We start from the raw sequence: 25,871 nt of genomic DNA, 5'->3' as shown, positions 1-25,871 counted from the left end.
CAGAAAGTTCCTTATAAATATATGGCAATTCCTGATTAGAAATCTGGAAGTCGTATCTGATTCTTTCCACATCATACCACACTATGCAAAGTACTTTCAAGATTGCAAACCTGGCTTATACCTGCCCCAGTGAGCTCCTATCTTATAGTAAAGACAGCTAACTAAATATTAAAAATAGTCAAGGCAATTGTATACCTCCAGGCAGTAGTAGCAGTTTCTCTGTTACATTGCATCTTGAAGTATTTTCAGCAAAAGCATGACCTTTAAGCCACAAATTTAGTCACCCACAGGTGGGTATTGGTTTGACCCATATTTTCATTTAGTTCTTTTTTTTACACTTGCCTAACCTTCAGTGATACTACCAGTGCTTGCCATTAATAGGACCTTAGGGAGACTGTACAGGAGAGACAGGACACACTTATATCTAATGATTCAGGTTCATGCTTCCTAGGTTTTTTTTCTATGTTGTTGAGACTTTCTCAACCGTTTTTGGTATCCTATCCTGCTGAGGCCTGCTCCCCGCCCCGCCCCCCCCTCCCTCTGGATAGGTGAGACCTGAGGACTACAAGAAACTCTAAGAAGCTCCATATTCAGTACATCGTTTCTTTTGAGAATCTGGACAAGCTCCAACTAATTGAAGGATGACTTGCAGACCACCTGAAGAAAAAGGTAGTTTGAGGAGTTTGTTGTGGTTATTCTGTCTTTGGCTTTAAGGACTTTAACTTCCTGCAAGAGCTCCTTTTTAAAACAGAATAGGAGCCAGTTTCAAATCCTACAGATTATATATATATATATACACACACATTTTGACTTTACAGAATGAATTTGGCCTATTATTTCATTTGCCCTTCAGAAGCAGGCTCCAGTGAGGTCTATAACAGCAAGCATACTTGGTCTCCATTTTATAAATAAAGAATTAGAGATGCAAAACAATAAATTGCTTCATTTAAAATCTCATAGCTACTTAGGAGAGAGAGAACAATCCTATGCCTTCTGATGAACAGGCCTCAAAAATTATTTCTACTTTCCTTTGGCAGATGGTACTAAGTGCTAAGGATTTGTTAATGAGTAGTACCAATGTGATCTGTCATAGCCCTATTTTGGCAGACCTAATTTCATTGTCCCTCTCATTCCCTTATTATTTTAAGAAATTGAGGGTTTATTACTTGAAATTACTAAAAGGTAGAATAAGAGACTCAAGGTCCTGTGTTAAGCTATTTACCAGATTCCTAGCCTTCTCCACCTTGTTTTTCCTTTTGTGTAGATTTCCTTACTTGCCATAACAACTAAATATACATATCGATTTCAGAGAGGAAAGGAGAGGGAGAGAGAAATAGAACATCAATGATGAGAATCATTGATTGGTTGCCTCCTGTATGCCCCCTACTGGGGATTGAGCCCTCAACTTGGGCATATGCCCTGATCAGGAATCGAACCGTGACCTCCTGGTTGATTGGTTGACGCTCAACCACTTGAGCCACACCAGCACAACTGACGTTTTATATCACTGTAATGATTATTGGTTTCTCTGAATATCCTGGGACTCTGGTGGTGTCCCATCTATGTAAGCTGTTCAAGAAATGTCCCATGTAGATTGAGTAGAAAACAATTTTTTCCATTGGTAGTGCTCCAGCATCTGACTAAAATGAATTAAGAGAGGAATCCTGCCCAACCGGTATGGCTCAGTGGTTGAGCGTCGGTCTATATTGATTTCAGAGAGGAAGGGAGAGGGAGAGAGAGATAGAAACATCAATGATGAGAGAGAATCATTGATTGGCTGCCTCCTGCACATCCCCTACTGGGGATTAAGCCCACAACCGGGAATGTGCCCTTCACTGTAATCGAACCTGGGACCCTTCAGTTTGCAGACTGGTGCTCTATCCACCGAGTCAAACTGGCTAGGGTAAAACTATATTTTAAAAGAGAAGAATCCTACAAAACTAGGTGAGAGAGACACTTTGTGGTAAATTGTTCAGTTATTAAGAGTGTTTTATAAAAGAAGCCTGAGGCAATATGAAGAAGAGTTCTTGTAGAACTCATAGGATCAGACAATATTGGAGCTTTTCTAAGTAGCCTGATAGCTCTTTGGTTGAGAAAGCTTTATCTGTTCCTTCTATTTTCAACCCCTTGATTTTTTTTGTCTTTTCACTTTATTTTATGGTGAGAACACTAGAACATTAATAATCCACAATACAGAAGACTGCTCATTAGTAGAGACTGGAGAATAAAGTACAGTATGGGAATTTTGGTAATAATTCACCTCTAAATTTCTCTTTGTGATAAGGTGAAATTCAAGGGAAAAGCTGGAATGAGTAGTAGAAGCATTTGCTTTTCTCTAGTCTGGTAGCTAGAATATAGAGCTCTCCACAGTTCTTAATCTCTACCCCTCAATTCACATGGAAAAAAAGGGTAGACTTCACTTAATCTAATTATTAGTTGTTCTTTGAGACAGACTTTCCCAGTATACTGCATTTCAGTAATTTATTTTTCTTTTATCTCTTCTCCAGACCTTCCTTAGAAGAATAGGCTTGTTGCTTTGCAGTGTTAGTGACCTATTCCCTTTGACGATCCCTAGGTGGAGATGGGGCATGAGGATCCTCCAGGGGAATAGCTCACTACCACTGGGCAACAACCCTAGGCCAGGAGGTTCTACCAAGATTTTTTCCTGTGCCCAGATAGGAAGGTGAAGTCTCAAGACATCCTCCACACATCAAAGGTGGGTAAGCTGTTCCTAAAAGCACAATAAAGATACTGTCTTTAATGTTTCAGTATACATTGCATTTAGATTTCCACTGAAATTATTTTGATCATTATGAACTGTGTCTGCTTTGGTAACAATAGCTTCCTAACTCACCTGGGAAGCAACTGTGTATGAGATGGGTGAAAATGGTGATGTGAGACAGGCTGATTGATTAGGTGGCTGCAGGTTGGGAGATGGTCCAAGTGTAGTAAGTCCTGATTGTAAAGGACAAGACATTTTCCTGTTTATGGCATAGTTTCCCATTCTGTGAGGAAGTTGTATTAGTTTTACCTCTAAGGACCTAAACTTTATACATTTCTAAGCTCTGTAGAGATAGTTTCTATAACTCATAATTTGAATCTTCCCATAACTCTAGTGAGTACTCAGTTAATACTTCTTTATGCATATATATAGTTTCCTTTGTTATTTTCCCCCCTTTTTTTGTAGCTCCTGATGGTTCCCTTTATATCTACCAAATCGTTCATCCTTCTGAAAAGCAATCCAGAGAGCAAGAAATTTGAACACAACAAAGGAAGATCAACATGCCTGGCACTCTAGCATTTTAGAATAGCAGAATAAAGTAAGTTGTTGGTGTTATAATCATGTGAGGACCTGTTTGGAGCTAATAGCTGTTTGTCAGAGGTTTTTGTGCAATGGGCTATGGTGGTTTTTGTGCAGGAGGGGCCTGAATGTGAGATGGGATAATGACCAGTAACCTGCAAAGGCATACCCCAGAGATACTACAATTTGGTTTCAGACAACCACAATACAGCAATAAAATGAGTTGTTAGCTTGTTGCTGGTAGAGGATGTTGTAAAAAATGCAACATCTGTGAAGCACTGTAAAGCCAAGTGCAATAAAATGAGGTAAGTTATGCCTGTATTGCCAGCTGGGTTCACTGAAGCAACTTAATGATTAATTAGTCTATACCAGTTGTGTTAAGGTTAGTCTCACCTTATCTGTTCTTTATGTTTACTGCATAAATTCTTTGCCACTCTTAGAGGCCTAAACATAAAGAAACTTAGAACAAAATTTTTGTTTTGTTGCTGAAAGGGTGGCCCCTTTTCTTATATCATCTTGTGAGAGAATGTATTTGCAGTAGTGTTAAAGGAAAAGCAAGAGTTATAATTGTGATGGGTGGGAAAATCAACTTAGTTTTCTAAAGGGGTGGGAAAGGACGAAGATAAAAAATGAGAGCATTGACTAGGACCTCTTAATGGCCCTTTATATTAATATTCACTCACCTGTGGCATCTCATTTGGCTTTTGGAATTTCTTATAAACAGTTGTAGTAGAATATTAAAAAGGCACACATTCTGTGTTTAAATCCTCTGCCACTCATGTTGTTGTTATTATAATTGTTAATAGTGATATAAGTAGTATTGGTACTAATCATAGCTTATTGTAGTTATTAATGTTCTTTTTTTGTTTTCTTTTGTTCTCTTTGTGATGTTTCTCATAGCTGTTGTGCCCCTCACTATATCTTATGTCTGCCTGCCTTATCTCTTTCACTCATAAGTGTGTATTTCTTTGCTTATCTATTTTTTCCTTGAATGTCTTTGGTCTTTGTTCTCTCAAGTTTCTTACCCAATTCCATGATCCTCTTGCTTGTTTCTTCTCTGTGTATCTTTGTCTCATTTTCTTTCTTGTTCATAAGAGTTATTTGTGCCTTCTCTTAGATGGCTCTCATTTTTTTCATTTTGTTACTAATTGTCTTTGTTTTCCTAGCTCTTGCTCTTCTTTCACTGTTCTTCCCATTGTGTCTCTGAGTCTCATGCTGTATGCTTTTTGCTCATTCCTTGTCTTGTCCACATCTTTTTTTCCCTCTTTGTGAACTCTTGGTTGTTCATCATTCTCTCCCATTTTGTTAGACATTTTACCTTTTTCTGATTCTGGCCTCCTTTCTGCTGTTTCTACTCTTCATCTTGGATTTCTCTCTTCTACATGTCCTTTCTGCCTCTCTTGGGCCATTTTCTTTCCTTTTTCCTGCTCTATGTGCCTCAGTGTCTCTTTGTTCTTTGTGTCTTTCTATTTCACCTTTCTTCTCTCTGTTCTCTTGTTCTTTTGCTTTTTCCCTCCACCCACCTTTGGGTACTTCAGCCTCTTCATGAGTCTGTGTCTTCCCCTTTGATTTCTTGCAATCCTCTCTCCATGCATATTTTTTTGTATATGTGTATGTGTACATCCATGTGCGCATGTTTGTGACAAAGGGGTTTCCTAACCCCTTCCCAATAGGTGCAGAGTATCTACTATCAAAATAAGCATTGCAGAGCTGTTCCTTATGCCAGGCCGTCCTGTGAGATAAATCCAAAACTAGTAGAAGGCCGAAGGATCCAAAGACCTAAGATGTACAGAAGGTGGAAGGCCCATAATGGATATAATTCCCAACACAGAAGACAGAATTGAGACCTGTGGACTAAAGTATAAAACCTGTGTCCCAAGATAGATGGAAACCTCAGCCTTGAGACCATCAGAAGCCCTAGAGCCATTATGTACATAAAGAAGATGGCCCTTGTCAGATAACTGAGTTGGATGCAAGTCTTGTGTCTTGAGTTAGACAAAAGGCTGAAGACCCAGGATGAAAGAACCAAGCCTATGAGTGGGGATACATGGAAAGCCTGAGACCTGAGTCACAAGACCTGAGATTTAAAAAACTTAGCTTGAAGACTTAAGACCCAAGGATATGAGGTGTCACACACACATAAAGACCCAGGAGTCAAGCATCTCTATGTGGACTTGAAAGCCCAAGAGAGACCAATATCTTAAGACTAAATTAAGCTGGAGTTCCATGACCCTGAATCTAGGAAGGCTGGAAACCCCAAGACCAGAGGAAGTCCCAATATGAGGACCCTAAACCTCTATTCTGCTATCCTCCCTACCCTTGGATATTTTCAGTTCTTCCTTTCCAGTTTTTATATCTCCATTTAAGCCCACTAATTTTGTGATATCCTTTTTGATTTTGTTATTACCTTGAGGAGCTATCTTGAGATTGGCAATATAATGCCTGGGCCAGTGTAAGGTTCTTTTTATTATAGTTTTGAGTCATTTATTAAGTTTTAGGTATTTTTTTAAAGTTTATTTTTTTTACCTCCACTCCGTTTGAGAGAGACATATCAGTGAAATTGTATTTCAGTCCTCCCTTTTCCTCAGAAGCTCTAGGCTGATGAGAAGAGGAAAGTGTCAGGCTATGTAGAGAAAATGTGAAGAGATGCCTCAGGCCAATGTGAACATTTAGATAGAAAATACACAGATGTGCCAGCCTGCTGAGAAGGATCAGCCAGTAACATGATTTCTTTGAGCTTGAGTGAACAGGATTCCTGGGGTTTGGGATTCCTAGTGATGGTTAGAAAAAAGAATGAGTAGTCCTGGAACAGTGATGCCCCAAGGAGACAGCCTGAACTCCCTGCTCATAGTAGTGGCCTAATAATTTGGTAGACTACACCAACCCTGCCCTAGGCTTTAATATCAACCTCTGGGCTTAAAGAATGCAGAATTTGGAAGTAATCAGGTTTAAATCTTTCCTTTTTCTCCCCCTTATCATGAGGAAAGATAATTTAAATAACTGAGATATATATGAAAATAAGGTGTATTGCCAGCTATGCACAGCTAATATGTATTATAAGTACACTGTCAGTTTTGAAGCATTTTGTACATCAGGGATCATCACACTCTTTCTGTAAAGGGGAAAAGGTAAATATTTTAGTCTTTGCAGGCCTATGGTCTCTACATTTCACTTCCCCCTACCGCCAATCCTTTAAAAAGGAAAACTATCTTGTTAACCAAGTCTGTGGGCCATAGTTACCCCTGATGTAAATGCTGAATAATATTAATTTCCTTGTGTGAGCCTGTCCCTGTTCTAGGCACTAAGGACTCAGTGATTATTTATCATCACATCCAGGTGACCTAAATAAAAATGTGTGAATATGCTTTTAAACTATGAAAGTGCTTAAAGACGTATTAAGTTTCAGAGCTGATAAATATTGATTACATATCAACAGTATGTAATACTGTGTAGATAATAGAAATTAAGTGATTAATCAATGAAAATTTCATATATTTGTAGCCGTGTTTCTGCTGCTTTGGTGATTTTGAGTAAATACAGTATTCCAGGTAGCAGAAAAGAAAACACATAGAAACTGCTTTTAAACTGTAAAATATACAGCAAACACAAGGGATTAAGCTATTTTGATGACTTACAATGGGCCAGATAACTTGCTAAACACTACAGATAACAGAAAAAAAGAATCTCAATATAGAATTAAAATTTTCAGATAAGAAATGCATTTTAAAGTGGTTTGTAAACTAAAGTACTAAATATCAATGAGCTAAATGTTATGAATGAATGAATGAATATTAATTGCCTTTTATGTGCCAACTATTGTTTTGGGTTCTGTGAAATCTAAGGTAAAACTCCCAAGTAATAAGAGGGAGGTTTATATTGTGCATTATTTATATGTGAGGAAATTAGATAATGCTTATTTTAATCAATCAAGACTTTACTGGTAATATCAAGTTATTATTACCAGTATATTTTCCCAGATAACAGGAAAATGTAATGAATGAGACTGAGCTTTCTAAACTATAAAGTACAATATAAATATGACATTAGGTATTTTCTCTGTGAATAAAATTTTTCGTGAGATAAACATTCTTTATACAATTCACCCACTATGAGAGAGGCAGTATAAATAGTTATGCAAACTTGAGGGTTTGAATACTTGTTAAATGAAAGCATATCAGTTGCCTACTATGTGAACTCACTGTTACAGGCACTAAAGAGATACACACATTTATAATTTTATTGTGCCTACAATTGAGAATAAGGCAATATGTTAGTATATGTTAGTATTTTGTGAACTCTAAAGCACCATATAAATGTCACTATTGATTTTTCTCACTTGGTGCAAAGTACTATAAAAATTTGGAAATATTTGAAGTATTAACTATTGAACAATCTGAATATAATATGTAAAAGATTAAATTTATGATGAATGCAAGACTGGGTAATAATTGTCTACTATGCCAGTCTTTTTGCTAGGCACCAAGGACCTGAAGATAAAACATCTTTATTGTGTCCTTGATAGCCAAACATAATGTATGAAGTCAATTTATAAGTCTTGAACTGGCATACATATGTAAGCAATATGTTTTATGAATATTGATTTTTTACTCTCATCCCCAGAGATAACAACTAGTGTTGCAAAAATTCATCACCCTAATTATTGAACCTGTAACAGAGGTCTATGTGTAAATTTAGAAAGCCTAGTGTTCTATATAGATATAAGGAATTAACTGTTGGCTTAATGAATGATGAATGATTACTTTTTATGAGGCTTAAAACTACATATGCCCTAGTATATAAATACAATTTTATCCTCATGGGATGCTTATAGAAGGAAATAATGTAATAGGTGTGAGCTCCAGACTAAAAAGTACTTAACTACTGTTAAGCTTATTTAATGATAAAAACATTGAGAAAATAGAACTGTGCAAAACAGTATGCTAAATGCTGAGCTACATGGAAAAATACAATCCAGACCAGAAAGCTACTTGCTCCCTCGCCTAATTAAAGAGATGGAATTTTTTTTTTTAAAAAAAGCAAGCTGCTCTTGTTCTCCATCAGTTTTTTAAATGCTGAATGCTAAAGATGGAGGTGAATTAGCTCCACCTTGGCCTGGCTTAAAGATATTTAAGAAGTAAAAATAAATGGCTCAGCAGTGCTTTTAGATTTCATTTGATAAGCACAGCATATTTTGTGTGCAATAAATCATTCTAGGTCCTGAGCATAAGAGCAGTGGAATGGGCCTAGTCTAAAGGTCTTTAGATTGAACACAGATCATAGCTGCAGATATGAAAACATCTTTGATTTTTTTATTTGAGTGCTTATTTTCTGGGAAGTACTATGCTCATTTAATGAGTCGAGTAAGTATGGCTCAGAAATCCCATTGACTCACCTTGGAGATTAAAGGGAAAAAAAAGTCATGGTCCTTTTAATATATTTTCCCTAGTTCTGGATAGTCTCAACTTCACATGCTCAGTGACCTAAATTGAAGCCAGAAGACTGTTAAAAGGGCTCAGGATTTGTCCTTTAATTCATTAATTTAAGTTTCTGCTTCTATTATAGTTTAAGATAAGAATTAAGATGAAACAACTGGTTTTAAAAATGTTTGCTCATTGGCCTAGCTTAGAATCAGGAAGCCACTTGAGCAATAAAAATGATTTTTTCTATAAACATTCACTCTGAATAAAGTGCTGAGAGAATTAAGAGATTCCAAAGACCAAACTGCACTTTCATGTCCTCTAGCTTATGGTTGAAACACCAAGAACAAATTTTATCACTGCAGGTCTTTCATTGAGCAGCTGTGATATTAAGACACTGAGACGGAATGATTAAATAGATCACCTTCTCTTTGACATGTTTTGTAGAGTGGGAACGAGAGCTTCCTACTTATTCATTCATACAAACATTGAAGATGATGCTAAAAGAAATAGATCTGATACAAATGGCATTTATCTTATAGATGCAATAAAAAACAAGGAATGGGATAAAACATTAAACAAGTGTCTATTTGCAATGTGCTAATTTCTAAACAGAAAACGAAAAGATCTTAACTAAGACACTTGTTTTTAACTAGCTTGGAGACTAGAATATAAAAAATTACTGTTCATTCACTTTTTTTCATTTATTTATTCATTCTACAAGTATATTTGAGTGCCTATTTTATATAAAGTACTTGTTAGGTTCTCACTTGGCCCAAGAGATATGAGAAATGTATGCTTTCCCAGAGAAATTTTAAAAACTTTGCTTTTGGGTTGTTTTCTTGTTAGGGGTTGACTTAGCCCCTAAGTAACATTGTGTGGTTTAATTCCTACTCCATATTTCTTCTATCACTCTGGCCACTACAATAAGCAGGGTTTTCCACTGAGATAGCTCCTTAAGTTCCAGGAACCCTCTTTATAATAGACACTTCATTTTCCTAGCTCATGAAAAATGATTGGCCACTGTTGAATAGAAGAAGGGATGACAACTAATTCCCAAACCACAGTGTCAATCATACCAGCCTCGGGGAACCATGCATACTCAAGCCACAATTGGTTTTGAAACATTTAACAGTTTTGTCTATTTTCAATTCTTTATCCTTTACATTCTGACAAATATACACTGCCTAACTAGATCTGAGGAACAATCCCCAGATAGTACATAGCAAGATTGAAGATGGAGACATGATTTCTCTTTAACAACAGATTTTGACTTAAACTTTAGAAATCGCCTCTCAGTATCAAAACCATGTCATGAAAGGACTTATATATGGTAGAATATGGTCAGTGAATGAAAGTGGCTTAACAATTTATCATGCTTAAATTTTAAGAGTAATAAAAATGAGAAATAATTGGCAAAAATTTGAGGGAAAAATTCAAAAAAAAAAAAAAAATAACCCAAACCTCTAAATCCAGGCCCCACTGGGCTTTGACCTTTTCTATTTTTAAATCACTCACAGAGGGTGGGATAGGAGGAAGAGTGAAAGAAAAGGTCAAACCTGTTTCTAAGGGCAGCCTGCCTTTTTTTGGATTGGTCTTATGAACTCCAGGTCTAACTTGAGGATTGCTTTGTCCTCATTCATTTCTTTTTTTTGGCTGAATGATGATATTATCAACTAAGCCTTGGGTTACATAATGATGTGATTTATCAATTAAATCAATTTGGCCTCCATCATAAAGCAGTGTTAAATCTAAAGGCTAATTTCACTGTAAAGGAAGAGGACTTCATAGTTCACTGTAATTTATAATACTTTAAAAGCATATATACTTGAGTTTACATGGCAAGCCATTTAACATGCATAAATGGAGAAGAAAATGTGGAGGTAGCACATTTGAGAATTTGGGATGATTTTTCTGATTTTTGCTTTGTACATTTTAATTTTGACATCAGATACATCTGTAATGTTTGACTTTTAATATGTGGTATCAGCTGGACTCAGTAGCACTCTTTTCTTCAGTTGGGGGTGGATTTTCATATTTGGAAAGTGCAAAGAAGAAAGTAGCTACAAGCCTGCCTTTTGCGGTTTCTGGCATCCTGAGACTACCACTACTGATAAAACAAGAATAAGAGAACATGCTACCATCATCTGTTTTTTTGTGGCATAAATAAAGTAGTAAACAAATCCATTTTTATAAGAATGTACTTATCTCCACTCTTCAACCTCAAAGGGAATATATGCCAAAATGCTCCATTAAATGAAAGAAATTCTTTGACTTGTGTACAGATGTGAAATGCAGAATCTCAGCCTTGGGTGGTTTGAAGATTGACAAATCTTGCTCAGCATAGGTGACATCAAAAAGCAATCTAAAGCCATCACATAACAACTGAGATAAATTGGGGAGTATTTTTTCTAATGTCAAATAAAAGCTAATGTTTTGAAAACTTTGTATTTTGATGTGACAAGTTCTGCCTCATTGTCTCTTCACACATAATATCCTTTTGTTTTTCCTTTCACTACTTTGGGTGATTAAATTTTTTGTGGTCTTATAATCAGACAAACAATGGGTCCATGCTGCCTGTCTACTCGAGCCAATGAAGCAGAGACAGGGTTGAATCATATATGAGCATTTAGTCCAAAACTGCTGGCACCAGCAGTATGAGAGAGCAGCAGCTTAGCCACAGAAATCTGCTCTGCAGCTCACCATAAGTCAGTGGCTTATATAGGAAAAGCACAAAGGAAAAGTAGGCGAAAGGGCAGTTCACAGAGATGCAAAAGGACTAGGGGTCTTCAAAGGGCTTAGTGATATGCAAGGGCTGGGGTTACATGGGCAAATAGCCAAAGGGAGTGCCGAATGGACAATTAACAGGTAAGCAGGTTTGCAAAGGCCTGCAGGTATGCCAAAAGGGCTGGGGATCTTAAAAGGACTCCTATCTGTTTTCTGTAACAAATCTTTGTTAATCTTACCATGATAATAGGCAGCTCCAAATGGGGGGAGTGGGGCAAGGGCTGCAACTCCAGATAAGCTCCAGCCAGGGTAGAAGTGCCTTCTCCATAAATGGTTAACAGAGCATGATTAATATTTCTTACAATACTAGCTGTTTCCCCACATTCTATCTCATTTCCCCACTGCTGTTTATCTCATATCTATGGAATTTTTATCAATTAAGAATTGTCAGAAAGATTAAAATAGCATATTCCTTTAAATTCCTCACAATTATGGTTATGCCACAACAACAAATAATGTATTGCTACCTTATTCTCTAGAACTGCCTCCCTCACCTGGCTCAGCTCTTGATTTATCCCCTGTATAGCCCTGGCAGTGGCATTCAGGGCTTTTTCCATGCTATAAGCCAGCCAGGTCACTTCTATATGAATAAAGCCTACCGTTATCAGCATAACAAAAATGGTTAAAGTAATATATTCAGCAGGGCTCCACAGGTGGAGATCATTGCAGTCCAGTGCCATGGGTGTGAGAAGGTCTCTTTTGGTTTGGGCCCTGTGATGTTTCTGAGATATAAAGACAGTAATCCTAAGGAACAAGGCCCCCGGTGCTGTTGGTAGCAATATGAATAAACAGTACCCCACACATCAGAAACTAACTAGCCAGAAGCTTAGTATGTCCATTACTATAAGGGAGGGAGGAACTATGAGCACAATTTATATTTTAATTATTAGATACTTAAAGACAATAACTAGAACACCCAGTAAAAGTCAGACATCCACTACAAGTTACTGCAGCAACTTTTAGAGAAAACATTCCTGCATCCTTTTCCCAGACAATGGGTCCCAATATATAAAGGTCCCCATTTGTGACTTTCCCCAAATGAATAGAATAATTCTATGTATTAGCAATATGTGTTCCAACTCCTACTAGGCAAGGTGTAAAGGTCCATCCTGCACAGGTTCCTCCATTGCCAGCTTCAGAGCAGTTGGAGTGACAAGATGCATGTCTCAGGATCCTGTCCATTTCTCCAGTTGGCCTATTGTCTTTACTCTGCTTATGTCTGTCTAACTGCCTACCGCATCCCTTCAAGGATCTTGGCTCTGAATTCTTTCCTGGGAAAGAGACGCAGAGTCTTCTGAAACTGCTTCCTGCTGAGGAGGGGCAAAGGTTTCTCTCAGAGCTAAGAGATCCTTGCTCTCTGTCAGAGGGACAATGAGGCCTGGGCACTGAAGGAGGTGGCAATGATGTCTGGAGGTGGTATTCTCTAAGTGCAAATAGGGCTTGTAACCTGGCGTAGACACTGTGTTATAACAGTATTATTGGGCAACAGTTAGAACAGCAAGAATTACAATAAATGGTCTGGTGAAAGGAAAACCCCCACACACACATTTCAGTTCTAATAATTCCCCATTGAAACACAATTTCCCCCCCTAAAATTGCCCTCATTTTCATTAAAGTGCCAAATTAAGGCCGATTTATTTACTGTATTAAGTATATTTTCAATTTGGCCTGATCATTTGCATGAACACAATAAGAATAACAGTTGAGTACATAGGCCTTTAAATATATATATAGATATAGATATATAAATATGCTTTCCTGAAATCTTATGTTCCAGCTTTAATTAGCCCCGCAGGGCAAAGAAGCTGAGCCACTTACCTGCCATCAGGCTTGCTTGCAATAATACCTGTATACTTGGGTGAATTCCTCAAGTTCTTGAGGTCCCCAATGATGTCTTGAGGTTCCTTCCTTGCCAGCTTTCAGGAAAGACAATAACTAGAACACCCAGTAAAAGTCAGACATCCACTACAAGTTACTGCAGCAACTTTTAGAGAAAACATTCCTGCATCCTTTTCCCAGACAATGGGTCCCAATATATAAAGGTCCCCATTTGTGACTTTCCCCAAATGAATAGATTTCCCCAAATATATAAAGGTCCCTCATTTATATATTTCCTTTGTTCATTCCCTGGAAAGACTGCTATGAACCATGTGACCAAGCAAGGTATCAGGCTTTCTCCAAGGTGCTCTTATTGGGTTCATTCCTTAAAGCTTTCTGGTGACAACCAGAGTCCAGACATGTTACACATGACATTCCAAAGTCCTTAGTTAATAAAACCACAATTGTAAACTGGTCTTATTGAATTAATGCATAGAAGTGCATTTGCCATGACTCACTCATTAAGAATTGCCAAATTCTGTGGAGGGATCAGATGGGGAGAAAAATATAATTAACCAGGTTGCTTTAAAAATGCTTCCTTATATCTGAAAAACAAAAAGATTAAGAGTCAGCAATACTTTCAACAAAAGTTTAAAAATATATATATTACTAGAGGCCCGTTGCACGAAGAGATTCGTGCAATAGGCCTTTCTTCCCCTGGCTGTTGGCACCAGTTTTCCTCCGGCACCCGGGACCCAGGCCTTCGCTCTGGCCACAGCAGAGAAGGCAAGCCTCTTCAGTCTTCAGTCTTCGCTGGGGCTGGAGCCTTCAGTCTTCACTCCGGGCCTGTATATGCAAATTAACTGCCACCATTGTTGGGTTAATTTACGTGCCCATCCTGATTGGCTGGTGGGCTTAGCGGAGTGACACCAATTTGCATGTTTCTCTTTTATTAGTGTAGATTAGTATAGATTTTCAGTTCATTGAGTCCCATAATCAAATTTTGTTTCTCCTGATTTTTCCTGTTAATACTTCTATAAATTCAGATACTTCCTAGAGTTGTAATAAATTTCATTCAGTTCAGAGGAGATGATCTGAAAAGGTCAGAGTCCTTTCCATGGATTCCTCAGAAAATGTACATCTTTCCAGATGCATTATAACAAGAAATTTAAAATGGCATAGTTATGGATTTGATTATATTGCAAAAGACATGGAATCCTGTCCTTTCTGTAAAACACAGTATTCCACAATATTTTAACTAACAGTTATAACTGAAAGCATATCAAAATCTACTTAATATGATATATAAATAGAACATAATTATTACTTCTTAATTTGACAAAGCTTCCCATGTACCTTAACTATAAAATGTCCCTTCATAAAGAGAGAAAACAAATCCTCGAGGCATTCCAGGGCCTATTGGAATGACCTAAAGCCAATTCTAGGTCAAAAAATGTTTCTTAAAATTGAAATCCTGGGAAGATTGTTAAACTTATTTTATCAAAAGATTATATATCATCATCATTTTTATGAAACAGTATTAGACTATTTATTCATTCAAAATGACACAAACATAGGCTAGCAAAACTTTACTTCCCACAATTAAGAAGATCACCTTTTTTTAAAGTAATTAAGTACCTGATTAAAAAAACAGAATATATAATTATTTCAATACTTTATATAACTTTTGCTTCCTAGGCAAATACAGGAAAAACTTTTTCCCTTTTAACAGACTGGAGAAAGACTAAACAAATTCTGTATTTGCTTACTTTAGATTCATTCATCTAATTAAATTTATTCAGATTACCTCTAATTTCTTTTTAAGATTTTTCTTCACAATCCTTCTATAACTTATATTAGTAACTCTATAAATCTTATTATTAATTAGCTTTAGAACAACTTAATTTCCTTTTCCCTTCAAAACTGCATGTCTATACCTCATGTCTTCTATTACCAAAACCATGTAATTTATTTTCAATTAGTTAGAATTTTTTAACTCTTAGAAACCTTAAATGTTAGGTGACAAGAAATTACATAACATTTCTCAGATTAGCAATACACTCACATTTTTAAGAGATATATTTGAAATAAAATACAAGACAGATTCATTAATAGATTCAAATCTATCTTCTTGATTCTCTGTAATAAAAATCCAAAAGTATAACTTGGGTTAATATTTCAGTATCCTGCTATTTCAAAATACCTAAATATTTAATAATTTTTACTATTTAATCTAGCAAACTCCTCCAAAGTTTTAAGTTACCAATGACTTTGAAAAACTATGTTTAGGCATATATAATTATCACTGAAAAGCTTTATCATAAACCCTTCATTTTAGTTACATCTATTTATTATGTGTTAACAACTTTGAGATGCTAGAGCCAATTATTTATTACCCAAGGCATTTTCTTGATAAATTTTGTGACAGCATGAAATCTTGCATATGAGCAGAGATCTTAAAAACAGAAAACAAACAAGCAAGCAAACAAAAATTCTACAGTAAATAAATGAGTACTCTCAGAAGGATGGACTGCATTAGTCTTAGAGAATCTTATCTCACATTTAACTCATCACAGCAAAATGACCTTTGGTTCTGAGTGGCACAAAGCCCACACAGCAGAGAGAGAGGATTCCCTATGTTCATAAACTGGCAAAGAAAGCTAGCAAATAATATCAGCAACCAAAGTTACATTACAGACAGACAGACAATTCTCAAAATTCAAACCCTGAATTTTTGTCCGCTGATTCATTGAAATTCCTGCAATCCCTGCCATGGGGTTTCAGCCTGCCCACAAGCAGCTGGGCTCTCAGCAAAGCGGGAAATGCCCCATCCTTAAATTAACGCAGACAACAAAGAGACACGAAGCAACAATCAACAAAGACATTCTTACATATAATATTTATAGGAGCACACAACCTACAGATGAGCTTCACACCGAGCTCCTTGTCTGTAGCCACAGACATCACAGAATGCCCTGCATAAATAATAAAACAAAACAAAACACCACAGCAGAGCAATGTCTCTCGTCCCAGAGGGGATCAGGCTAAGGGATAGGAGACCCAGCCAAGGACTGCTGGTCCCTTGCCATCCGGAGCTGATCAGGCTCAGGAAGATAAGAGGCAGTACAATGCCTTCCCTGCCACCACAGTACACTCAGCACATGCTTCCTTACATAGAAGCCCAGACAGAAGCAGCCACTGCTTCTCGTGCCATACAAACACACTTGATTCCTCCTACGAAAGCGCTTGATTCACTTACGTGTTCGGTGAGATGACAGGGATTGTTGAGGTTGTGGCTGGGACTCAAAACAGGAAAATTCCTGGCAGCACTGCAAACAAGAGTCCAGGCCTCAGCTCCAGGAGCCCCCAGTCCAGGCAGCAAGCGGGATCCCTGGTACTCACCCCAGCGGATTCCTTGCTTACATCCCTTCCTGGTTGCCAGAATATGTAACTGGACAAACAATGGGTCCATGCTGCCTGTCTACTCGAGCCAATGAAGCAGAGACAGGGTTGAATCATATATGAGCATTTAGTCCAAAACTGCTGGCACCAGCAGTATGAGAGAGCAGCAGCTTAGCCACAGAAATCTGCTCTGCAGCTCACCGTAAGTCAGTGGCTTATATAGCAAAAGCACAAAGGAAAAGTAGGCGAAAGGGCAGTTCACAGAGATGCAAATGAACTAGGGGTCTTCAAAGGGCTTAGTGATATGCAAGGGCTGGGGTTACATGGGCAAATAGCCAAAGGGAGTGCCAGATGAACAATTTGCAAAGGCCTGCAGGTATGCAAAAAGGGCTGGGTTTCTTCAAAGGGCTGGCATTCGGAAACAAATCTTTGTTAATCTTTCCATGATAATAGGCAGCTCCAAATGGGGGTTGGGGAAAAAGGCTTCAACTCCAGGTCAGCTCCAGCCAGTGTAGAAGTGCCTTCGCCATTTAAAAAATGGTTAATAGAGCATGATTAATATTTCTTACAATACTAGCTGGTTCCCCACATTCTATTTCTGCCCCCTTTCAGTCTCATTTCTCGCTTCATTTCCTTTGGTCAGGAATACCAAGAAGCACAAACCCAATAAACTGTGAGAAGCAAAAACATTTTGAGAAAAGGTCAGGATGGGACTAGGGTATGAAAAACTATTTGTAAGTTTGTGACAAGTAGGATGTATTCAGGAAGGAAATGACTAATTAAAGAAGTGAACAGCCCCAATGCCTCAGTACGTGCAGGGATTATTGGTGTTCCTAGAATTCTGAGTGACTAAAGACTAAAGACCCAAATGTTAGATTGATGACTTCATAGTCATATGATTCAGTGCAGTCTTTATAGGCAAGAGTTTCTATTCCTTTGTTGGCAATTATACTGGTGGCAGCTTCTATTTCCTTAGGTGGACTTCCAGTCTTATCATTTTATACTTACTGTTTAGTTTGTGGTACCTTTGGTCCTCAAGATGCTTATTCTACAACAATCCTGAAATGGAAAGGAAATGACAAGCACCATTTTTCTGTTTAGTGAGGAAAGATCAGACAACAATTTTAAAAGGGCAGCAGGAATATTTAGAAAATAAAGTATTTGATAGTATTCTTTCAGCTTTTGTATTTTCTATGGGTTAAAGATGGGGTGATCAGTGCTCCTAGTTATATTTTTTCCATGCTAAGCCACTCCCACAGATTAATTTGTGCATCCTGTCAGATTATTACTTAACTCTTGGTCATGAGAAGTTTTTCTCTGATTTCTTTGGGACTACTGGACTTAGGCAAGCTAACACCATTTCAATTCGAAAGTTGTGTAATACAGGTTGGGTCTAATATTGAATCAGCCATTTTGTTAGCTGTCTATGAGTGGGCAGTAAAACTGATAGTTATAGATGCAACTTCTAAAAAAGATAAAGGGGATAAGGAAAAACAATTGAAGGACCTTGAGACAGTTCCTAGGAATTCTACCAAATGATGGAGCACCAAGACATTTACATGGCCTGGCAACCATATGACTAGGTCTCATACCTTCAACCTCTCAGTTGTATTGTTTTCCTTAGCTTGGTAAAAGCAATCTCATGAGGGGTTACTATTGCCAATAGTTCCTAGATTTGCCATAGTCTTTCACCCAGTTACCAGCATTCCTAATGATTTTCCATTTACCCAATCTGGTTTCTTTTCTGCGTGTACTCTAAATCAAAATCATAACTTGATTGGAGTGAAAGTTCTCATCATTTGAATGCATAAGGGAAGATCAAAGGAGTAGGGCAATGTAAAGCAAGGTAGAAAAGAACCTGGATTTGAGGGGACTTGCATATAGTTTGCTACTTAAATAGATTCCTGTCACTTTGTGAAACAGCGAGGAAGCAGAATTTGCAGGTAGGATGAAAAACTAGGGAAAAAATATGTGGAAGAGGAATGTTAAAGGTAGGTTGGGTTGTGAGAACTTCACTTTATAATCTACAAGAACCATTTAGATATATCCCTCAGGCCTAAAATAAATCCTCTTCCCTTTTCTTTGGAATTTTTACATAGTTAATTTTGACAATATCCCTGGAAGGCCAACTGCATTATAATGAGAATAGAGAAAGGTGTGGGATGCATCTATGGCAACGAACTATTGTGCCCTCCCCCACCCTCAGAAAACATTTGACAATAGTGCTGGAGGTTAGGAAATTGCTCTTCAATTACTATGCAGTCTCAAGCATAGTTCGGTTTTACTACAGTTAAATTCCACTGGACTTTATTTTGCTTTGGTGCATACAGTGCTGGCCATGTAATTCTCATTAGGATAATTATAATTCTGTATATAAATGTACATGATGTAGATATGGCACCTGAAGTTTGTAGAACATGACTTGCTTAAGTGTCAGTATAAACATTGTTGAGGTGAACCCAGATCTAAGATCACTTAGTTTCGAAACTGTTTCTTACTATATATTCTCTACATATCATCATGCTTATCAGGAAATATAATCTTATGGGATGTGCAAGGGCATGGATTATAATTGTAATAGCAGCCTTGGGAATCATTGACTGATTTTATAATTTCCTATTGCCACTTTATGAATACAAATTCACTGCATCTTTTTTTTTCATCAGTAAAATAGGGATGTTGCCTATCTCATAGAGTTGTAGTGGGCTTTATATTATAATATACATGTAAGTACAATAGTGTGTGTCAAACAGTAAGCAAATTAATGCTAGATTTTTTAAAAAATATATTTTTTATTGATTTCAGAAAGGAGGGGACAGGGAGAGAGTGAGATAGATAGATAGATGATAGATAGATAGATAGATAGATAGATAGATAGATAGAAACATCTATGATGAAAGAGAATCATTGCTTGGCTTCCTCCTGCACACCCCATACTGGGGATCCAGCCAGCAACTCAGACATGTGCCCTGACCAGGAATCTAACCGTGACCTCATGATTCATAGGTCGACGCTCAAGCACTGAGCCACGCTGGCTGGGCTAATGCTAGATTTTATATTTTCTAGCTATATGGTTGAATTGGGCAAGACTACCTTTTGGTGACTCACTGGCTCATTATAAATGGGTTTCTTATGGGATTTGGGGGTAGAAGTCATGTGGTGAGCATTTATCTAAAGAAGTGGTGAGGCCCTGCTAGCAGGGCTCAGTGGTTGAGTATCAACCTATGAACAAGGAAGTCAGGGTTCGATTCCTAGTCAGGGCACATGCCTGGGTTTCTGGGTCGATCCCCAGTTGGGGGTGGGGGTTGCAGGAGGCAGCCAATCAATGATTCTCTCATCATTGATGCTTCTATCTCTCTCCCTCTCCTTTCCTTTCTGCAATCTTTCTTATTTTCCAAAGGTGTTAAAATATTAACAAGGTAAACTTTTAGAGCTGACCTTTTTTTCAAGACCAGTCTATCCTTTCCTCCTGAGCAAATGCTTCATGGTTCTTTTGTGTGTTTTTTTAAAGAATTGGCCAGAAAGCCTTGGAGAAGTGGCAGTTTGCCCATGATATTAAGGTTATTTTTATGCAGGTAGTCATCTTGGGCCTTTCAGGAAGAACTTGCCATTTTTACTGTTTGCAACTACATGGTTCCAAGGGTACAGATTCTATTCAAGTGAGAGAATTAAGAAAAATGTCAAGGACAGGATTTGAAGTATGGAGTTTTAATACCGCTCCATATGGAGGTATAACATTCTATTTCAACTCAAAGCAGATCAGGGGACTGCTTAGTAAATTCTGTAAGCCTTGTCTGGAAAAATAACCCATGGTATTTAGCTTGTAGACATAGAATAGTTGAAACCTTAGTCTGCAAGGAGGTAGTAAGACCATGAGAGGCATTTGTCAGAGTACTTTGGATACCATTTTATTGTTTTAAATCCATCTTCTTACTGTCACCTCTTTCGTGATTGAATAATCATTGTAAAGAATGGGTCTTGTCCAGCTGGTGTGGCTCAGTTGTTGATTGTAGTCCTATGAACCAAGAGGTCATGGATCAGGCCATATGCCTGGGTTGCAGGCTCGATTCCCCAGTAGGGGGCGTGCAGGAGGCAGCATATCTGTGATTCTCTCTCATCATTGATGTTTCTATTTTGCCCTCTCCCTTCTTCTCTGAAATCAATAAAAAAGAAAAAAAGAAAGAATGGGTTTTAGCTAGGAATATAGAGTATTATGCTAAGGGAAATAAGCCAGTCAGAGAAAGACAAGTATCATATGATCTCACTCATATGTAGAATCTATTGAACAAAATAAACGTGTACAAAATAGATCCAGAGACACAGAAGCATGGAACAGACTGGAATTTCAGAGGGAAGGTGGGGGTGGGGTGGGGGGTTGGGAAGAGATCAACCAAAGAACTTGTACGCATATATGCATAACCCATGGACACAGACAATAGGGTGGTGAAGGCCTGCAGTGGGGGTGGGCTAAAAGGGGTCAATGGGGGAAGGAAAGGGACACATGTAATACTTTCAACAATAAAAATCTTTTTTAAATTAGCCTGGTGTATTTGGTCAAACATTTAATTAACTCACTCTTAATGCCTTGGCAGGGCCAGCCCAAATGACTTCTCAGGCTTGATACCGCCTCTGGACATTCCCCACTGTGTAAATGTGTATATGTTCCCCCACTTCCTGAGTGGTTCAGGGTTCAAGATCTAGAAGAGGGGCCACACACAAATGAAAGAGATGAGACAATAGATAATAATTTGGAAATTGGGGAGCTAGGCGAGAGCCCATCCCAAGAGGATGGACTCCACTTGTGCTCAGGCCTTGCCATCCTCTTATTGAGTTTGGGAGACACCCATAGCCCTTAGGCAGGCACGTTCCAGTAACAGGCAGACTATCTTATCGGTAAGGATTTACATGACTATCTGGTGGGGAAGTTGCTTCAGCTACCATTGTCTCGGCTAAACAGTGGGTGCATAGCTCTGACCTTTACCAGGGCTTCAAGGGTCACCAGCATTCCAGGATCCTTGTCCACACCTCTCTGCTAGTGAAGACAATAGGCGGCTTCCCACGCCCCACCCCTGCTCTAGGGGATGAATCTGTTTCCTTCCCTTTTTCTGCTTCTAGAGGCCACCCATGTCCCTTGATTTATAGCTGCCTTCTATATCAAATCTAACAATGGCTCATAGTCTTATGCTGTCTCATCCTGATGCTGACTCTCCTGCCTTTCTCTCTCACTTAATGAGGACCCTTGTGATTACACTGAGCTTACTCTGATAATCTCCTCATTCAAGGTCACCTGATTAACAACTTTAATTCCTTCTTGCTATGCAACATAGTATATTCATAGGAATTAGAGTTTGGGCATCTACCTATTTTATTGCATTTATACAGGGAATAATATGCATGATTATCACAAAACAGAAAATTTCCAAATCATTCCTCTCTCCCACATTTAGATACTCAACATTTTTCTTTCTTTCTAAGCTGTGCCATTCCTGAGCTATATTATTAGTGACCTTTGGTTCATCTGGGCACTCTGAATACAGCAGAAGGAATGTGGAGTACCACAGACTTTATTTTTATTTTTTTTTATTTCAGAGAGAAGAAGGGAGAGGGAGAAAGGGATAGAAATATCAATGATGTGAGATAATTATTGATCAGCTGCCTCCTGCATGCCCTCTTCTGGAGATAGAGCCACAACCCGGGCATGTGCCCTGACTGGGAATTGAACTCTGACCTTTTGGATCATATCTTGATGCTCAACCACTGAGTCGTGCTGGCTAGGCAAGACAAAAGAGTTTTGATTAGGCCTTTTCTTCAAATTCACATTCTATGGTGCCCAGCCGGTGTCTCTCCCTCTCCCTTCCTTTCTGAAATCAATAAAAAAATATTTTTAAAAAAGAGCTTCATCTCTTTAAAAAAATCTTTTGTCTTGAAAATATCATACAATCTCACTTATATGTGGAATCTAATGAACAAAATAAACTGATGAACAAAATAGGACCAGAGGCATGGATACGTGGGATAGACTGAGAGATCTCAGAGGGGAGGGGTTTGGAGGGGACTAGAAGGGATTAACCAAAGAATAGCCCAAGGACACAGACAATAGTGTGGTGAAGTTCTTGGGTGGGGCAGGGGCTGGGTGGAGGGGGAAAAAGAAGTGGAGTGGGGGACATCTGTAATACTGTAAACAATAAAAAAATTTTTTTGTCTTCCACTTTTGTTACCAATGGATTAATAACACACTTGGGCCTGGCTGGCTTGGCTCAATGGTTGAGTGTCGCCCTATGAACCAAGAGGTCACAGCAATTCCCTCTCAGGGCATATGCCTGGGTTTCGGACTTGATCCCCAGTGTGGGGCGTGCAGGAGGCAGCAAATCAATGATTCTCTCTCATCATTGATGTTTCTATCTCTCCCTTTTCCTCTCTGAAATCAATAAAAATATATTTTAAAAAACAGCACACTTGAATTACTTTTTAAAAAATATATATTTTTTTGATTTTTTTTTTTACAGAGAGGAAGGGAGAGAAATAGAGAGTTAGAAACATCGATGAGAGAAAAACATCAATCAGCTGCCTCCTGCACACCTCCCACTGGGGATGTGCCTGCAACCAAGGTTCATGCCCTTGACCGGAATTGAACCTGGGATCTTCAGTCCGCAGGCTGACACTCTATCCACTGAGCCAAACCGGTTAGGGATTGAATTACTTTTGAATTTCAATCATTTCTTGTCCCTCAGAAATAAAAAGAGCCCCAAACTAAATTGCCTAGACTCAACTTCTAGTGCCTCTCAGATGATAGTGTGCAGTGTAAGATGTTCTCAGTTATTTTAAATGCTGCCAGTGCCTTTTAGCTATAGCTAATCTGTGGTTTGGCTTTAAGAGTAAATATCCAGTCCTGCTGAAGTGGCTCAGTTGGTTGATCGTCGTCATCCTGTACAAAAGGCAACTGATCAAGCCAACTGATTAATGTTACTCACCTCTCTTTCATTCTCTCTCAGCATGTCCTCAGGTAAGGATTGATAAAAAGAGAGTGAACATCCACCCTTACCCCTTTCCTCCATTCCTCAAGTCTTTTTAAATGGAATTAAAACACTTGATTATAAGTGAGTTTCAATCCAAAAAATGCAATTAGAAAGGCTTATAGGTTGGAGTAATAACACATTGTTTTATAGAAAAATGGCAAAAAAGGGTGCATTTGAATTTTCAAATCTGATTCCAAGATCAGGAATTGGGAAAGTTATTTCACTTAATCCAAGCTGAATTCTCTACCCTATACCATACATATCAAATTTACACATGTTAATGATTTCTGTAACAAAACATCTGGACAGAAACTGAGATGCTTGGTTCATTTACCTAACTTTTAGTTATGACCTTATAAAAAAATGTCCCTCCTTCCTTCCTCATCCTACTTTCTTCAATGTATGTAATATTCTTAGTTGTATTGTTGAGGCCAACTGCTAGTTTTTCCACTTTGCTTTCCAAGAAAATCAGAGAAATTCCAGAACTCAACTATGATAACCTTACATCTCATAGACCAGATCAACCATGAACTTGTTCATAATGTGGAAATGGGAAGGAGATGGACCTAAGTTCATCGAGCCATAGTCTTGGCACTGCTTGGCACAGTAAACCTTCCAGGTACCATTATTAAATTCACAATTAAAATAATGGAATAGAAAACAGAATGGTTGTTACCAGAGGGCAAAATGTGTGGGAGGAGGGCAAAGTGTTAGGTAAAGGGGATCAAATATATGGCATTGGAAAAAAAACACACTAGACTTTGGGATGTAAGTTTGCAAAAGAGCACAGAGATGTCAATTATAATCTTGTACCCCTGAAAATTATATAATGATATTAACCAATGTTGCTGAAATAAATTTAATTAAAAAATAAACTAGATGGATTAGCACCTATAAATAATCAAATTTCAATAGAGCAGAAGGAGGCTGAGGAATATATTTGTCAAATAGTTATTAAATAATAGTGAGTGTTTGGCACTACTTGAATAAAACGCCAACAGACATTGACAAAGTAACTTAAAATCTATTGGAGGAGACAGACAATAACCAAGAAAATAGAAACAATTAAACAGGGTTGGGCAAAAGTAGGTTTACAGTTGTTCATATGGAAAACAATACAATAATTAATAAGTAATAAGGCACACTCCAAGGAGGGTGCACCAGTGGCCTTCTCTCAGCAAATGCTTTTTAAGTCTGGGGCCCCCATGGGACTTGTAACTAGGGGAACAGCAAACAGCAAAGCTCCTGAACCTGTCTGACTTTTCAGGGAGCCAATAGCAGCCCCATCTTGTCTCATTTCCTTCCTCTAACATTTCTAGAGAGCCAAAGCAGCCCCACCTAGGTTCTCCCCTGTTGCTTCTTCTATCCTAAACCCTTCCTTGTTTTACCCTTCCCAGCTTTAATAAATGTATTCTTGAAGTATGGTACCTATTTGCTTTGTTTAACAGTGGACAGGTTATTTTGATTTTCTGAATTATATTGAAGTATGGTAGCAACCATTTCAGGTGGAAACTGTAGTTTAACTCTAACCCTGTTGTTCGGCTTAACAATATAAAAGTTACTTTGATTTTCTGAATTGTATAAGTCATCCCATTCGATTGAATGCCTTATTGATTGAATGACTATCCCATTGATTGTGATCTTACTGGTTATCGAAGCACATTCTTCTGTACCTGGGAACCAGGACAGCACAATTACCCTAAATTGTTTTAGTGGCCACAGGTGGTGCGTTCCAGTTGACTCAGTGGTCCTAAGACCAGGACAGTGCAATTACTCTAAATTGCCTCGATGGCTCTAGATAATGACTTCCTGCCAACTCAGTGGTTCGAGACCCGAGGGCTCTAGATAATGTATTTCTGTCAATTCAGTGACCCCGAGACCCGAAACTGTAATTAACATGCTTAATTCTGCTTCTGTAATCCGCTTTTTTGCGAGCCAGGTGCCTCATTCCAAACCCTGAGATGTAATCAATACCTTTGTGATTTTTTGCCTATATAATCCTGGAACTGTGACCAAATGGTACTATGAGATTTGGGAATGACCCCTCATAGTCCCGGATTGCAATAAACATGACTCTTTAATTCGACTTCTTGAGGCGTCCTTCTGTGATTCACGGGGTACATTACAACA

The 25,871-nt window shown here is 38.2% G+C and overlaps 2 long non-coding RNA genes across 2 annotated transcripts in view; one reads left to right on the top strand and one right to left on the bottom strand.

Moving 5' to 3' along the window:
* Positions 1-545: 545 nt before the first annotated feature.
* Positions 546-5,534, top strand: LOC106725131. Its single transcript, XR_001360998.1, has 4 exons — positions 546-669; positions 2,508-2,716; positions 3,188-3,320; positions 4,202-5,534. It is a non-coding gene; the product is annotated as an uncharacterized LOC106725131 (long non-coding RNA).
* Positions 5,535-5,689: 155 nt separating this feature from the next.
* The window catches only part of LOC106725133, a 27,641-nt gene continuing 7,459 nt past the window's right edge, over positions 5,690-25,871 (bottom strand). Inside the window, exon 3 of the long non-coding RNA XR_001361001.1 lies at positions 5,690-6,524. This is a non-coding gene — a long non-coding RNA (uncharacterized LOC106725133). The remainder of the gene's footprint in view (positions 6,525-25,871) is intronic.

Source organism: Myotis brandtii, unplaced genomic scaffold, assembly GCF_000412655.1.
Source record: "Myotis brandtii unplaced genomic scaffold, ASM41265v1 scaffold1381, whole genome shotgun sequence".
Lineage (NCBI taxonomy): Eukaryota > Metazoa > Chordata > Mammalia > Chiroptera > Vespertilionidae > Myotis > Myotis brandtii.
Note: the sequence above shows the minus strand (reverse complement) of the source record. Positions and strands in the feature narration are given on the sequence as shown.